This window comes from Ambystoma mexicanum, chromosome 2q, assembly GCF_040938575.1.
Source record: "Ambystoma mexicanum isolate Mex_15411 chromosome 2q, UKY_AmexF1_1, whole genome shotgun sequence".
Lineage (NCBI taxonomy): Eukaryota > Metazoa > Chordata > Amphibia > Caudata > Ambystomatidae > Ambystoma > Ambystoma mexicanum.
The window spans coordinates 996,937,421-996,955,100 of record NC_090924.1 but is presented as its reverse complement, the minus strand read 5'-3'; the positions used below and the strand labels follow the sequence as shown (position 1 = coordinate 996,955,100).

At 49.4% G+C, this 17,680-nt stretch overlaps 1 long non-coding RNA gene across 2 annotated transcripts in view; it reads right to left on the bottom strand.

The window, feature by feature from the left end:
• The window catches only part of LOC138569889 (uncharacterized), a 153,707-nt gene extending 145,530 nt beyond the window's left edge, over positions 1–8,177 (bottom strand). The window contains exon 1 of one of the 2 annotated variants that reach the window (XR_011303350.1): positions 7,821–8,177. This is a non-coding gene — a long non-coding RNA (uncharacterized lncRNA). The remainder of the gene's footprint in view (positions 1–7,820) is intronic. The other variant, XR_011303351.1, reaches the window with a different exon arrangement.
• Between the last annotated feature and the right edge of the window lie 9,503 nt (positions 8,178–17,680).

Here is a 17,680-nt window from a genome sequence, read left to right as displayed (position 1 = left end):
GAACCTCCACGCTTGCGACTGTGGCAATCGGCACCCTACCAAGTGAATACCAGGACTTTCAAGATATCTTTCAGAAAGAACAGGCTAATACCCTGCCACAGCATAGACCATATGATTGACAAATCGACCTGATACCTGGCGCACAAATCCCTTGTGGGCGAATTTACGCACTCACGGAACCAGAAAACCAGCACCTGAAGGCCTATCTTGACCAATACCTGGCCAACGGGTTCATCCGTCCCTCGAAGTCTCCAGCAGCCAGTCCTCTATTCTTCGTACCGAAAAAGGAGGGGGACTTGAGAAAGTGCATAGACTATCGCGCACTGAACCAGATTACCATAAAAAAACGCTACCCCCTGCCACTGATCCCTGAATTGCTTGATCAAGTCAAAGATGCCCAAATCTACACAAAACTAGACCTGAGGGGGGCATATCACCTTGTTCGCGTAAAATAAAACAGGGGGACGAATGGAAAACCGCTTTTCGCACCAAATACGGCTTGTACGAATATCAAGTAATGCCCTTTGGCCTTTGCAACGCGCCTGCAGCATTTCAATACTTCATGAACGATGTCCTACGGGAATTGATTGATGTCTGTGCTCTAGTGTACATCGACGATATTCTAGTATATTCCGCATCAAACCAGAACCACGTTAAACACGTCCGATCTGTATTGGAGAAACTCCGTCAACACCAGCTCTACGCCAAGCTCGAAAAGTGCTCATTCCACATCTCCGAGGTGGAATTCCTGGGCTTTATTCTCAGCCCGAACGGAATCCAAATGGATGTACACAACGTAGATACTATCCTGAACTGGCCATCCCCAAATTCATTCAAGGGGGTTCTAAGTATGCTGGGTTTTGCAAACTTCTACCGCCGGTTCATCTCAGGATTTTCGCGAATCGGGCATCCCATCACGTCATTGCTAAGGAAAAGCAACAAAAGGTTCCAGTGGACAACAGAAGCCGAGGAAGCTTTCCAGGAACCCCAATCTTATGCCACCCTCGCCCTGATCTCCCATACCTGGTGGAAACGGACGCCTCAAGCATGGCTATGGGAGCCGTCCTCTCACAAAAGTACCCCGAAACCGGCCAGTTACACCCTGTTGCCTTCTGGTCGTGTAAATTCACACCCCCTGAACTCAATTACGCTATCACAGACCAAGAACTCCTGGCCATTAAGTCAGCCTTTAAGGCATGGCGGCACTACCTCTTGGGCGCCAGACACACAATCACCATAATAACGGACCACCGGAACCTCCAGTACCTAAAAAGGGCAAAGGCCCAATCCTCACGACAACTACGTTGGGCTCTTTTTTTGCTGAATATGACTGCGTGATTACATTTCGATCAGGGGTGAAAAACGGGAAGGCCGATGCCCTTTCCCCTATGGGGGTGGAAGAGCAAGGGTATCAGACCCCTGACCCAATAGCAATCATCCCGAGTGACAAGCTCCTAGGAATCACAGCAACCATAACTCAGAAAGAATTACATGAAGAAATCCAAAACCTGATGAGTCCGGAGCAATTACAAGCTAGGAGTGCACAAGGAGAACATAACATGATTAAAGGCATCTCGAACACCCAGTTCCTGTGGTACCACCGCCTCAAACTGCCAGCAAAGGCACAGTGGCCTGACTGGCCAGAAGAACCCCAACCGGACCCCCTCCTTCAGGAGATGTACGATCTAGCAGATGGTTGGAAACCGGTCTCCCGCTTGTACACCAAACTAAATGATAGATCCAACCCGAAAAGCGCGTCCCTGAGACAGAAATGGGAATCCGAACTAGGGATCGCGCTAACCGACAGTGAATGGGAGCGAATACTACTATACCCCAAGGAGGTGTCGAGGAACATTAGATTTAAACAGGTTCAATTGAATGTACTGTACCGGACATACATGACCCCACTCAGAGTTGCAACTTTCAACAAACATGCACCCCCGAACTGCCCCTGGTGCGGAAATGACAAAGCGGATATGGTCCATATGTTTTGGACTTGTACCAAAACAGCAAATTTCTGGTCCATGGTGGAACGTACCTGCACCGCAGCGGGACTTACAAGATATGAGTGGAACCCGAAGGAATGCCTATTGGGAGCTCACCCCAGGCCTAGCAAATACAAACACCTGGTCAAACTGATGGACCTAGCCTGCATCCTTGCAAAACGATCCATTGAAATGGCATGGAAATCCTCAAGGGGCCCAAGGCACGGACGTTGGCTTAGGGACCTGGAAAAGTGGACGGAGGCTGAAACTAGGGCCTGGCAGGATGGAACCGGCTCGAACGATGATGACTCCAACGAAACCTTAGACTCATGGAAAGCCCTGGTGCGTGACATCCAGTTTGCCTCCGGCCACAAACCCCCCCTGAGCTTTCACCCTCACTAGAGATTTGCTTGTGACTTACCCCAGGAATGGTCAACCTGATGATCAAGCCCCCGTGAACTTGGGTGTGCCGCACACCAGCCCCTCCCCCGCCGCCACAATTACGAACAATATATTCGCCTATGAAGACTGTGGTAGTTAGTTAGTTGATTTGTTTTAGTTTGTTTGTTGTGTTACCGTTTGATGGTTGTTTTGTGTTCATATAAATGCCAATAAAATACTTTTTAAAAAAAAATGATTAAAGATCAGTTGCCCTACTTCAGGAATCGTTTATTCTTACCAAACCAAGAACTACGAGAACAAGTCATGTCCGGTTATCATGATACCTTGATCGAGGGCCACCCCGGAATAGCTAAAACCCTAGCCAAGGTAAAAAAAAATTATTGGTGGCCCACGTGGTGTAAAGACATTATCCAATTCATCCTATCTTGTGGAGTGTGTGCTCAAAACAAGTCATCCAAGCAGAAACCGGCTGGGCTATTACAACCATTGGAAATCCCACCAGCACCCTGGCACACGTTGTCACTCGATTTCATTACTGATTTACCACCCAGTCAAGGGTTTAACACTATTCTTGTGGTCGTAGACCTATTTTCAAAAATGGCACATTTCATTCCTTTTAAGGGGCTCCCAAATGCTTCCACTCTGGCAAAGGTATTCTTGAAGGCATCGTACGGCTCCATGTGTTTCCTTCAGTTTTAGTCTCAGACCGAGGTACTCAATTTGTATCTAACTTCTGGAGAAAATGCTGCTCTATGGCCCAGATCGACATCCGGCTATCCACCAGTCACCATCCCCAAACGGATGGTCAAACTGAGAGGACAAATCAGACGCTCGAGCACTATCTCCGTTGCATGTTACACCAAGCTGAAGGAAGCTGGTTCTACCTATTATGGATAGCTGAATATGCTTATAATAATTCCCTACACACCAGCACTGGGCAGACACCCTTTTATACCATGTATGGCAGGCACCCACGTACTTCTGAGTTGGATGTTCCTACAACCCTGGAAATGCCAGCAGTCAAAACCTTGCACACAACTATTTCTCAAACCTTTAAAAGGGCAGCTGAACACCTACTTCAAGCTATGAATCGCCAAAAGAATTTTGCTGATCAACACCGAGCAAAGGCCCCCAACTACCAAGTGGGAGACCAAGTCTGGCTGGCGTCTAAACATGTGTCCATTAAAGGAACCTGAACTTTCCGTCCAAGATACCTGGGTCCATTCACCGTCACCTCCGTGATAAATCCTGTGGCGGTCAGACTAGCTTTGCCGTCAAACATGCAGATTCATCCTGTGTTCCACGTGTCTCTCCTTAAACCTGTTCAACCTGGGACCCGGGTAGCAACGCCACCGCAGCCAGTAGTAGTCGCCGAGGAGCCAGAATTCAAAGTCAAGGACATCCTGGATTCAAAGTACATCAGATCCAAATTATACTACTTAGTAGACTGGAAGGGGTATGGTCCACAAGACAGGACATGGGAGCCTTGCGAGTACATCCATGCACCTCGCTTGCTTAGACGATTTCATCAAAACCATCCAAACAAACCAGGACTAGACAGAAGAGCCACCTTGAGAGGGGCCTTGAGGGGGGAGTGCTGTCATGATTCCTGCCCCTCATGTCCCCAGCCCTCCAAAATGTCAGGCTGGAGCCAGGCCACGATCACCTACATGGCCCTCAAGGGCCTCTCCATCCCTCCAAAGACCCACTTGGGGTCAGACTTGGCATTTGTGGCACCAGACTCACTCACTCCCATAGGATAACATTGGGGATTGGACTTGTAGTGCATTGATGGGGACAAGATGGATGGCCCCACATATTTCGGGTCCCAGAACTGCATGTGCAGTCTAGTCTTTTGGGTGTGGTTCAGCCCAGAGACACCTGGGATACCCAGAGACTATTTAAGCCATGCCCAGGCTGAGAAACATGCTTTGTGTTTTCTGCACCTGCAGCGTGACACTCACTGTGTTCGGATCGGTCTCCAGTAGGCCTGCATCTTTCTTCTGCGCTCCGCTCCTGAAAGAACAAGAACACTGTTAGGAACAGCCTTGCCTTGCGGCGCTTCTGCCCATCATTCATCGCTTCTTCTGTTCTATGGGCATCTTCGGCGGTGTCATTCCCATCCCGGCACGCCGCTTCCTAAGGAAAAGGGAAAAGAACAGAAAAAAGGCATTAGTAAGCATTCAGCAAATCTTTGCTTATTTTTAAAGACTGTTCGAGCTTCAAACGCTTACCTGAATCCCAGCTGCTCTGGGGGAACTCTGTTTCCGGAACTTCTCATCCATCTGCAAGAGGGAAAGACACTCCAGGTTAGCGTGGAAACATCTAGAGGCGCTGGATAACGAGCTTACTCACCGCATTTCTTCTTCATAACCGGCATCCACGCTGAAAACGTTGCTGCATCTAAAAGACACAGAAAAAGAACTCAGTTCAATACAAATACAAAAGGGCTGCATCACTCATCGCGCTCTCACTCACCTTCAGCGCTACTCATCTCAGCAGCACGTCGCCATCCCCGGACGCTGGCCATCATCTAAGGAAGGAAAGGAACTAAGTTAGAGAACTGTTCAAAAGACTCATTATACTTACCTGTAGGACTCTTGCCAGTGAAGTAACTAGGCAGCAACAAGCCCACATCAATCAACGCACCCCTGCGCTGAAAGCAGGACAGAGCGCACACTTTCCAAGAAAACAAGGTGAGCTATGGATCAAAGGGAAGGGTTGGAACCCAGGGAAGAAGGGGTTCAAGCACACAGAGACAATAGGGAGTTAAACTCTACCAATCCTGTGTTTCAGGCCCAGTCTCCAGTCGAGTAGACTCCAGGGAAGGGTTCAAGGTCGTAAGAGGTCAGAACAGGCTGAGTGACGTCCCCGTGGATACCAGGTGAGCGTTATAGACCTTTCCCTTGTGGCTCTCCTAAGGCCTTCTGGTATTGGTAGTTTCAACAAAAGGGAGATCAGCCAGAGTCTTTCGTGTAAGCACCCACGTGGTGCTGGACCATCTCTGCTGCAGGTTTTCCCCTAATTTGTTAACTTTCTTTCATTTGCCATTTACAACTTTTGTTCAACACAGTTCGGTTTCTTAACGGTTCTCCCCTCGACTCACCAGCTGTGATGAACCACTTGGCTTTTCTTATCTCTGGAGTCAAGGACGGTACCACTGTAGCAAGCATCTCTCCCTGTCCTGATTATCAGTGTAGGAGGGCTCGGTATACCGTTGACATCTGCAGCAACACACGCTGTCTATTGTGCCAATCTTACGATTCCTTTTGCGCAGGCTTCGTAGGTCTGGGTGGAAATGGCAAGATCGCTTCTCTCCTTTTCGCCCCTTCTGTTCTCTCTGCTTTTCTCCACCTCTTGCACTGCCGAGCAAGGATAGCCATCTCGTTGTGTGGTCTGCCTTGTTCGTAGTATGCTCTCAATCTGCCACTTTGTGGGTTTCATTCAACACAGTTCGGTTTATTATTGGTTTCCCCTTCGACTCACTTGCCGTGATGAACCGCTCAGCTTTCCTTGTCTCTGCAGTGAAGGCCGGTACCACGGTAGCAGAAGTCGCCCTGGCTCCGGCTTATCGGCATAGGCACGCTCTGGGTAACGCTGACCTCTGTGGCAACACACTTGGGCTATTGTTCGCAGTCTTATGTTTCCTCTTGCTAAGGCTTTGCGGCTCTGGGACGGAAAGGGCAAGGCCGCTTCACTCCTTGTCACCCTCTCGGTTCCCGCCGCTTTTCTCCTTCTCTTAAACTGCCGGGTCTGGATAGCTTTCTCCTCGTGCTGTCTGCCTTGCTCATAGTGTGCTTTCGTGCTCCACCTTTTATTGCTGTGGGGAAGGGAATGGCCATCAGGTGTGTGTGATTCTGGTCAACTACCTGACTTTACTTGACCCATGTGCCCTGACATGTCAGGTAAACGGCTCTGGTGTTAATCCGTGGTCTTTCGTGTTGTAAGAAAGTATTTGTGTCAGAAAAAGGAGATATAGTGTCTGATTATGCTACGTGGTAGGATGGGAAAAGGGTGTTATAAGAAGGGGTATAACAAGTCTCACCCGTCGGTGTCCCACTTCCACTCCCTGAGGTCCCCCCATCCAAGTGATCCTTCCCTCACTGGTCCACCCCAGTAACTGGATCCAATAGCAATGGCCGTGTCCTAGCCATCTTGATGACAGATACCCAGGTACTAGTCAGGGAAACACTGTCAGGTTTCTCACACAGAGAAGTGAGGGGGAACAAAAAAATAGCTCATCAAACACTTGACAAGTTACCCAGTCACTCCTTTGGGGAAGAATCCCACAATTGCAAATTTTGTGAGATCAATTCAACATCAAAAAAGATGGTTTCTCATTGAAATGCTGCAATATCCACTAAGCATTTCGGGAAACCAAGCCCCTTCATCAGGTGAGAATGTTATTTTTTCCAAATGGTCTAATAGAATAGAATGAAATTGAATTTAGATTAATATCCATTCATAACCTAAACCAGAGTACGCCAATAAATACCTAGCACTAACCTGTGTGCTGTTGCACTACCCAAACAAATACACAAATCAGAGAGCTGTAAGAAAACAGATATACTCCTGTGTAACTTCAATATAACCAGAAAATATACCAAAACCAGAATATATACCACCATCTCTTCTTTATTGTCCAAGCAAAAAATGCAAATCAAGGAAAGCCAAGTTGAGGTGGACCGCACACAAATCTAATGTTCAAATGCATCAATCCTATTCACCAGTAGCACAACATTTCGATGCAGCATAACAAACCATAGCTCAGATGAGATTTGTAATTCTGGAACATGTAAGGTCATTCAGGGGAAGAGGGGATTTAAACACTTTACTTCATCAGAAAGATATTTTGGATAGAACGTTTAGAACATTTCAATGTGCTCTCGCCCACCAAAAAAACTAAATTGCCTATTTTCACCCGCCCTGGAGACTCAAAAGGTTGAGCGTATTATGGGCATTCATTACCATTTTGTTATTGGTAATTTATATTTTCTCCATCATTAAATCGGGATTAAATGTCCAAGAATGCAAGGGAAAGGGAAGGTCTTGATTAATTACCAATGTATGACATAGGTCAATTCAGACCTCTACCTTTCTGTTTTGATAACATTGCAAGTGCACCTGCCAAACAACACTATAGTTTACTATTAGTTTTATTTTTTTAAACGTTGGGGAAAGCACAGACAAATTTAATTTAAAAAAACAACAACAAAGTTTCTAAGACAAGCTATTGACATAGTTACAAATTAAACTTCCTGGATTGGATAGTGAAAGGTGATCGTTCACTCAGCCAATATGGCCTCCAGTGTCTGATACATTGTGAGGGAAGTCAGCCTCTTAGTTCTTTATTAGAATGCAGTGGGCGGAGCCCCGTCGTCCACAGCCACACGGCGATTTGTAATGCATCACGCTACCGGGTCTACTACTTACCGACTCGCAAATTACGGCGGCGTCTGCCTGCCACTGTGCTGCTGTCGCGATGCAAGCCTCTGTCATGTGACCCGTGCCCAGAGCTAATTTAGCCAAAGCGGAGGCCAGAGCTCCCATCGTGCCCGCAAGAGCCGAAAACAAGAGACCCAATCCTGCCATGTCAATATGTTACTGCAGACGCGCTCTGCGGCGACAGTGAAAATACCTAGTGATAATGCATCGTGAACTGTCTACTTATGGTAGCATATTGCTAACTGCTTGGGCACCTTTATAAAAACTAACAGCACCATAGTGCCGTCTTCATGGAGATTACGGGCCAGTACTTCCGCGTGTTACGTCAAACCCGTTGAGATTGCCGTTGACATGGCCTTTCTATTGGCCGTTCCCCGCTGTGCCGCCCTCGGCGGAGTGACAGGTACAGAGGGCGGGCTCAAAACCTCGAAAGTATTGGGCTGACGAGCAGGAAATCTGTCTCTCTTGTGAGGCATCGGGTGAATTGCGAAAACTAGTGTGAGTTTGACACATAAAAGGGGATTTGTTTTATCTGTAAACGCTATTTTTTCACACATCGAGGCAACATTTTTACTTTGATAAATTATCATTTTTGGGTAGTCTCGCGAATAATGAGTACACGATGTGAGACGTGTCCGTCAAAACATCTTTTTACAAAAATATAATTTCTCTGATAGTCCTGTGTGAGTGACTGTCATGTTGACGTATCCTGGACGACGGGGGCGGGAGGAACATGGGCGGGAAAAGAAGGGAAGTGACGCGGGAGGGGCGGGGCGAGTTAGTTAGCATTGAGGCACGAATAAAGAAAGACGTTTCACAGCACCTCTCCGTGTTGGCCTGTCATTGCCGCGACCTGTATGCGCGCGTTCCCTAGGCCTGGGATACCACAATGGCGACGAGGATGGGATCCTGAGAGGCAGGGTCGCCAGGAGACGAGCGCCGTGCAAACAGCGACAAGAACGCCCGCCGACCGACGCCCACAGCAACCCAGAAGCGAGGGGTGTCGTCGCAGCGTGGGGGCGTCACGGAACCTGACAGGAACCTGGCAGACAGGACGGAGAGAAATCCGGGCCGCGACGGTGAGCACGGAGGAACAGGCGAGCGCACGTGCGCGTAGTAATACGCGGCAGCGACGGCTCACGCCAGAGCGTTTCAACAGGCGTGGTGCCCATCGATGGTGCTCGTGCCTCCCAAGGCGGCCATCACACCACGACAGCAGAATCCTGCGTAAGGAAGCCACGCTCCCAGCGCCATGTCGAATCAGGATGTAAACCAAGGGGCGGGAGCTGCAGGAAATGGGCCCCCAGCACCTGTAGACCAAATGCCAGATCACGTGCCCTACCAACTGCCGGACACGCTGGCCGCCCAGATGCCGGGAGCCTTTGACGTAACGGACACGAGCAACATTGGCCCCAGGTGGACCAAATGGATCCGAGACTTTGATCTGTACATGGGGGCCACGGGGCCCGTGGCGGATGCAAGGCAAGTGTGCCTCCTAAAGCTAGCGGTTGGCTCCGCCACCCGAGACATTATAGACGAGATGCCCCAGGACTCCATAGACTCCATACAAAAATTAAAGGACGCTCTAGCAGCATACTTCGCACCTCACACCAACGTCGATTATGAAAGGCACCTGTTCCACATCACAAAGCAGGCAAAAGGGGAGACCATGGACGCGTATGTAATGCGACTCCGCACAAAACTCAAACACTGTGACTTCGCAAACTATTCGAACACTGAAGCCCTCAGATCGCAAATAATAGCAGGGTGTGAGTCCCAAACCTTCCGCAGGAAATTGCTCCAAAAGTACCGCACGCTAGAGGAAATACTGGCACTGGCCAGGGTCGAAAGAGCCATTGACTGTCAAGTGGAAAGTTTCGTGAGCACGCCGCTGGGCGAAAATTTGAACAAACTACATCTGGAGAAAAGGACAGAGGAACTATTTTGCTACAAGTGCGGATTCGAATATCCCCACGAAGGGACATGCCCAGCTATAGGACAACTCTGCACCACATGCGGTGAAGAAGGCCATTTCAAAGCGGTGTGCAGACTGTTCAGGGATCGAGGGAGAGAGAGGCCACGAGAGAGCACCACTCGCTCGAGGAGTCGATATGGGGGAACACCGAGCACCCACTTGACCCAAAGTAACACCTCCAACCCTCCAAGTCAACTCGGAAGTGACCAGAGAGAGAAGGACTCCGGCGACGATCGCCAAAAGCGGAGAGAAAGAAGAAGATTAGTGACACGGGCCAAACCCGAAAGAAGATCAAGACGCCACGTTCGCTATTTAGTCGAACAATCCCCCACAGAATCAGACACTAGCTCTTCCGGGAGTGACCACAAAAGGAAGGCTTACGTCTACGCGCTAGGAAATCCCACAGCCACCGCTCATAGCCCCACCCTCATCATCAAGCTGCAGGAAAGACCAACGGAATTCCTCATCGATACTGGCGCCACCGTCAACGTGGTGAGTGAACAGGTATATGCCGAATTGGCCCCTAAACCAAAGCTCCAGCCAGCCACCGTTGATATCTACGCCTATGGCGCGAAAACTCCCCTCAAGTGCGTAGGAAAGTTCAGCGGGCTATGCCGATACAAGGGCCAAGAGATGAAAGTCCCAATCCACGTCCTGGCCACCGAAACGGACAGTGGATGTGTCCTGAGTTTCAAGGCCGCCGCATATATGGGCCTGATACACATCCTATACAACATCATGGTTCATAAGTACATCGACTCGATTGACATGATCAATAACTTGTACCCAAACATATTCAGAGGGGTTGGAAAACTCAAGAACCGACAAGTAAAGCTACACATAGACGACTCCATACGCCCAGTAGCTCAGCCCTACCGAGGGATCCCTGTTAACATTCAACAAAAGGTGGAGGATGAGCTGAAGAAATTGCTGGAACAGGACATTATTGAGAAGGCCTCGGGAGCAACCACCTGGGTTTCTCCGATCGTCCCTGTCCCCAAGAAGGGATCTGAAACCATCAGGTTGTGCGTCGACATGAGACGTCCCAACCAAGCAATCCGCAGGGAAAGATACCCTGCGCCACGCATAACGGACATGATACATCTACTAAACGGAGCCAAGGTCTTCTCAAAACTGGACCTCCAGAAGGGATACCATCAGCTGGTCTTACACCCCGAGAGTCGCAACATAACCACATTTGTCACCCACGTTGGGTTATTCAGATATAAGAGGCTGAGCTTTGGGGTGTCGTCGGCCGCAGAGATTTTCCAAGCTGAGGTGCATAACATCATAAAGCACATCCCCAACTGCCTCAACTACTCGGACGACATTCTGGTGTTTGGGACCGACGTGAAGAACCATGATGAAACCCTTATAAAGGTGTGTAAGGCTCTACACGATGCAAACCTCACACTCAACAAGGACAAGTGCGAGTTCCGGAAGAGCACGCTAAAATTCTTTGGCCACGTGTTCTCGGAGGTGGGGATGACCCCAGATCCGGACAAAGTCTCAGCCTTGAATGACACAGCTGCACCACTCAACGTGTCAGAACTTCGCTCGTTTTTAGGCCTCGCCAGTTACTGCAGCAGGTACATCAAGGATTTTGCCTCGGTCAGTGAACCGTTGCGGAAACTCACACACCAGAACGAGAAATTCGAGTGGACAAATGCGTGTCAAGTAGCTTTCGAAACCATCAGGGAAAGGGTTGCGAAAGCAGAAAACATGGCCTACTACGACCCCAACCGGAGAACAGAACTAACAGTGGACGCTAGTCCAGTGGGATTAGGGGCCATCCTGGCTCAAGTTGATCCCAAAGACCCACTTCAGAGACATGTGGTTGCCTATGCCAGCCGCAGCTTATCCGCCACTGAACGAGCCTACTCCCAGGCTGAGAAAGAAGGACTAGCGGTGGTGTGGGCATGTGAACACTTCCACTTATTCCTGTATGGAAAACCATTTCAGGTGGTCACCGATCACCAGGCGCTCCTGTTTCTCTATGGCAATCCCCAAGCCAAGATGCCCCCGAGGATCGCCCGGTGGGGGCTGCGCCTGCAGGATTACGCCTTCGACATCATTCACAGACCAGGGAAGGGTGAAAACCCGGCTGACTTCCTGTCGAGGAGACCGAGGGACGAGAGCAGACCTGAGCCGTCGGTAGCGGACCGCTACCTCAGATACCTGGTTCACCAAACCACGCCGGAGGGGGTTAACACAGAAGAGCTGGCAAGAGAAACTGAAAACGACCCTGCATGCCGCATCATATGTGAAGGCCTCACGTCCGGACAATGGAGAAGGGCTAAAGAGAGAGGTAAAGCGGCAGGGGGCCAGACATGGGAAGACGTGGAACGACTTCTCCTTGTGAAAGAAGAGTTGGCAGTATCAGAAGACCACCTACTACTCAAGGACTGCAAGCTGGTGATCCCAACAACCCTGCGAGATAAGGTCATCAACCTGGCACACGAGACTCATCGAGGCATCGTATCCACACAGCGCATGCTGCGCCAAAAGGTGTGGTTTCCACGAATGGATGCCCGAGTGGAGGCCGCCTTGAGAACATGCCCCACCTGCTGCGTAATTACCCCAAACCGACATCCGGAGCCATTACAAATGTCCGAACTTCCGCAAAACATATGGGAAGCGGTGGCCGCCGACTTCTTTGGACCCATCGAAGGGGGAAAATATGTCCTCGCAGTGATGGATGAATACTCCCGATATCCAGAAGTCCAGATGATCTCGTCTACGGCCGCACATCATGTCGTCCCAGCACTGGACCACATATTCTCTGCCTACGGGGTGCCTAAGGTACTCAAGACCGACAACGGGGCCCCGTTCTGTGGACATCAGTTTGCAAGGTTTGCGGAATACTTAGGGTTCCGACATCGGAAGGTGACCCCGCTGTGGCCACAAGCAAACGGGATGATTGAACGATTCATGGCAAATCTCAAGCAGGCTTTGAAAATTGCTCGCATCACAGAACAACCATATGAACAGGTACTAAACCAACTGCTGCGGGGAACGCCCCATAGCACCACAGGGAAGACCCCTGCTGAACTCATGTTTGGGCGCAACCCTCAAACCCGCATTCCCCAAGCAGAGGCAAGTGCACCACGTGCAGCGATGGACGCGGAAGTCCGAGAGCGGGATGAAGCAGCAAAGAACAGAATGAAAGAATATACCGACGCCCGCCGAAGAGCCCAAACATCCCAAATAAACATCGGGGATGTGGTGGCCGTTCGACAACCTTTGACTCTTAAGCACACGCCTGCATTTCGGGAAGAGCCTCTTCTCGTTACGCAGAAGAAGGGGTCGATGGTCACTGCACAAGGCTCTACGGGAGAAATAACCCGAAACTCGTTCCATTTCAAGGAACTCCCACCGCCCGGAACAAGACGCCTGAGCGGAAGGGTACAGGCCCCACCAGAGGAAGAATACAGTGATCAACAAGGAGAGGATCCGTGGGATGCCGATGAATCGGATCAAGATCCAGAAACCGAGACGACCGTGAGTAGATCGTCACCACGAGCTGAACTGACACGACCACAGCGAGTTCGGACCAGACCTCGCCGGTGGATCGAGGAAATGGAATAGTGACTTACCAGATCATCGCCTGTTGCGATGAGTGTGGTAATGGTTTAAAAAGGGGGGAGATGTCATGTTGACGTATCCTGGACGACGGGGGCGGGAGGAACATGGGCGGGAAAAGAAGGGAAGTGACGCGGGAGGGGCGGGGCGAGTTAGTTAGCATTGAGGCACGAATAAAGAAAGACGTTTCACAGCACCTCTCCGTGTTGGCCTGTCATTGCCGCGACCTGTATGCGCGCGTTCCCTAGGCCTGGGATACCACAGTGACCGTACGTGACGTTACCAGAAAGCAGCACTTTTCTTTAATGGAATAGCATTTCCTTCTTCCCAAGTAGGTGAAGTAATTAAGGGCCCGAGTAGGGCAGTCGAAGAAGAACTTCCGCGCAACAAATGTTGGACTAAAGTGCGTAAAATGTAAAGTCAAATGTTTAGGAAGACACCTTAAGACTGGTACACAATGTTAAGGTGTCGCTGGCCTGTGCCTGTGCCTGCTGGTGTAAATGAATCATGCACAAACCGTGCAATTATGGGAATCCCTGCCCTTGCCTGGGTGGTCGTTCCCATTTTATTCAACTGGTGACGTAGATCGTCACCTAACAGTGGCAATGCCCTATATCCCAACATCCCATTGTAAGGGTCCAGGTCCTACGCTGTCAAGGGGCGTGGGAGGGTCGCACGTACGGTACCACTTAAGCAAGTAACGTGTGTTGTCAAGAGTGATGTGATAAATGACGTCACTGCACAGGGCGCAGGTAGCATAGCTATAGTTTGTTAAGATATAGATGCTGGCACACTGCTGGAAGACACATTGGGGAACCGAAAAGGGTAGGGGTAACTTGTGTAGAGGTAGGGTAGCTGGTATGGTGCTGACATAGGGGTAGGGATTATGGGAGAGTGTGATAGCGGGATGTGGGGCAATTCAAGTAATATGTGAACTTTAGCATAGCTCCCAACCTTTTGTGTCACCAAGGCGGGTGAAAACAGCCGATTTTCTTTTTGGTGGGTGGGAGCCGATATAAGTGAATGGGCATATGAGGAACTTGGGGGGTGATTCAGCTGCTTGTAAGGCGGGTGACACCCACCAAAAGTGGGTGACTTGAGAGCTATGCTTTAAAGAAGCCTTTTTTTGTAGGCCCATGTTAGGAAAGCATTGGTGCAAACGGCTCATAATAAAGGGCTGCAGGCCTTTGTGACAGCAATGGTCATTTCTTGAATATTCAGCAGAAACAGTGCGCAGAAATGTTGCAAGACTGAAGTTGCCCAGGAGAACGCAGTTTCATTGAAGCCACTGAGCTAGGAACCTGGGTGTTTGAGAAGAATTGGTAGAGAGATAGAAATCAAATGTGGTTAATTAAAATCCAACCATGGTGTGGTACAGTTTTTCAGAGTATATTTGGCAGAAAGACGTGAGAAGGGAGCTGGGGGCAGAGTAATGGGGCAGGGGTGTGCGTGACAGAGAGCCAATCAGCGAAGGAAGGTTCCGGTGTTTCGAGGGCGCAACACTGTAAAGTATCCTCGCTGATGTCTGCGGGGCACATCATTGGTCAGACTCAGTGAGAATGTCTCACCCCTTTCTATCTGTCAAGATGTTATGTCCAATCAGTACGAAGCAGCTTATCCATTTGTACATTGTTCAGTGCCAACCAATAGAAAATAAATGTTTATGACTGATCAGCACAAAAATATAATTGCGGGGTGGTGTGGGAAGGTTTATGACGTCACGAGGGGTGTTAATGTAATTTTGTTCCAAGAAATTTTTTATCCAATCAGGGTCACGTTTACTATAGCTTACTATAGGTGTCTGAAGTAGTTCCTCCAATCAGCTCTTGTGACCTGCCCGAAAAATGTAGCTAAAATGTTGTATGGTCATTTTGGAATTCATGTATAAAAATGATAGCCGCAGTGGGTGGCGTTGAGCTCATTTCATTCAGTTCAGTTCCACAGGGCTTTTGGAACCATAGTTCCCAGCTGTGTGGACCGAATAAATCTGTGTTACTCATTGCTTGCTGTACTCTCCTTCTTTGGATTACTTTTTCTTTCTTGGGATTACTTTTTGACTGTGGTCCCCTGGTACATTGTGGAGGCCGCCCTCAGGGTATTCTTGCAGCACTCCTGGGGACGCGGGGCAGTCGGGCTGAGACCAGTTCGAAGTGCACTAATGAGGAGGCTCCACCGAGGCAGATTTCGCAAAGGTCTGCCGGGTCACAAGCGCTGCCCACGCTCGGAGGGAGGTACAGGCCGTAGAGAAAGACTCAGTGTTAAGAGCACGTGAGTGTACCCTTGCATGAACGTACAGCTCTGTGCATGCGCGCACACAGTGGAGGTGCAGCAGATTAGAAACATTGTGGTATATTGGGTTGTCGAGGCGTAAGGGCTGGCCAAGATTGTGGCTGTTAATAGTATTGTTTAGTGATTGTTTAAGTAGTTTAGTGGCCCGAAGAGGAGGGGCCAGGTAGTTGTATAAAATGATAGACGAGTTTGTAATTAGAATTGTGTGGGCCTGGAGAGAGGGCCTTATTGTCATAATTGTGGGGGCATGTGGCGAGGGCCACTGAGTTTTGTTTTGTGTGAGTGAGGGTTGGGTTGAAGGTGTGGATGGGAGAGAGGCGGAAAGTGTATGAGGTGCGTGGGATGTGTAGTGTGGGTTTTTAGGAGTGCAGTGTTGATTGAGTATATATGATTGGGGGTATTGTTTATTTGTTTATTTTTTGTTACTAATTTGGAGACTTGTACAAGTGAAGCGATTTTGATTGGCATCTTTTTTTGTGTAGATTGGGAGGGATGCTGAATTGCACAAGGAAAGGAGGGAGGCACTCTCGACTGCGGTGAGTCACGGTGGACGAAAGGGGGAATGATGGGATTGATTGGGATAATGAACACACCCTGGACCATCTGTGTGCTAAAGTGCCCCAGTAAGGAGACATGGGCCTCATTACGAGGTTGGCGGTAGAACCTGCCAGTAGGCTACCTCCTACCCCGTAACACTGTTTCCGCTACCGGATATCCCATTGCCACCGGGATATCATGGGCGGCGGCAGAACGGTAAATCCCCAGGAATGGGGTCACTGAAGCACCGTCACCGCTGTTAACGGTGCCAGTGCTAACGGTGCCGGTGCTTCAGTGAAAACACTCAGTAGGGGCCTGAACTCCTGGCAGTTCAGGCCTGCCGGGCGTACCGTGCCCCTGCCGGCAGACTCATAGTTTGGCAGTCCAGAAAGGGTGCCAGTTCGTTGCTACCGGCACCCTTATTTCGGGACCACCAAACTTGTAATGATGCCCTTAATATTGAAGTATCACTTCCAATGGATGCAGGAGATAGCAGGGCAGTGTTTTCGAGAATGGCCAGAAGAAGTCATGTTTGATAGCGACACAACAGAAAACATGTTTTCATATTTATTGACAACATATAAGCATACCAAATTGAAGAGTAGAAATGTCTACGTTCCCTGAAGGCTCAGACAGAAATTATTTCAGAGGAGGGTGAACCTCAAGACATCCCCACACGGACTGCTTCCTCGAAAGGGGGTGGTGTACCTACCTACAAAGGGTAACACTCTGCCTCTGTCTTTAAGCATATCTGTTGGGCACTCCTCCCGGGCTTCCCTTGACGTGAATAAAAAATCGCTGATAACAGTGTATCTTAAACCAAGGAAAGCTGTTACCAAGGTGGAGCTAAACGTCTCCTCTCTGTCGACTTGATGCTGACAAAGATATTATTCAGTCTTGTCTGCAGACAGCATTTGCTCCATCGTCGCTGCTCCCCTCCTAGGGTGACAGAAGGCCTCAGTCAAGTGGGCATGGGTCCTGGCATTGCTCTACATTCTATTTCTAAAAGCATCCTTAGACCCAACAGCCCGCTCTTTTGTGTCAGTTGAAGAGCCAGTTGATTTAGCAGATACTGCTCCCCAGAGTTTCCTTACAATGGAAGAAGGATGGAAGTCCTTAGCTACTGGTCCCGGGTCGGGTGGTCTGTCTATAGGTTCAGCTAGATTACCAAGGGGTCCGGCGGAAGGTACTGCTTTCAAACTCCCTGTAAGAGACAAGGTTCTTGAGGAAGGCCCAGCTTCTTCGTCTGGTGTTTCGTCTCTGTCTTTGGGGGATCAGCTGAGCTATGTATGCTACCGACAATATATTCTGGCCTTATTTGGGCACATCCCTAGCCTTCAATCTCTCTTCTCTAAAGACATAGCCAGAATATTATTTCTATATTTTCTCTGTGTTGATATGTGAACATTGGTTTCTATTCAACATTGGTCTACAACTTAATCATGGCTGAGGGAGAACGTCTCTT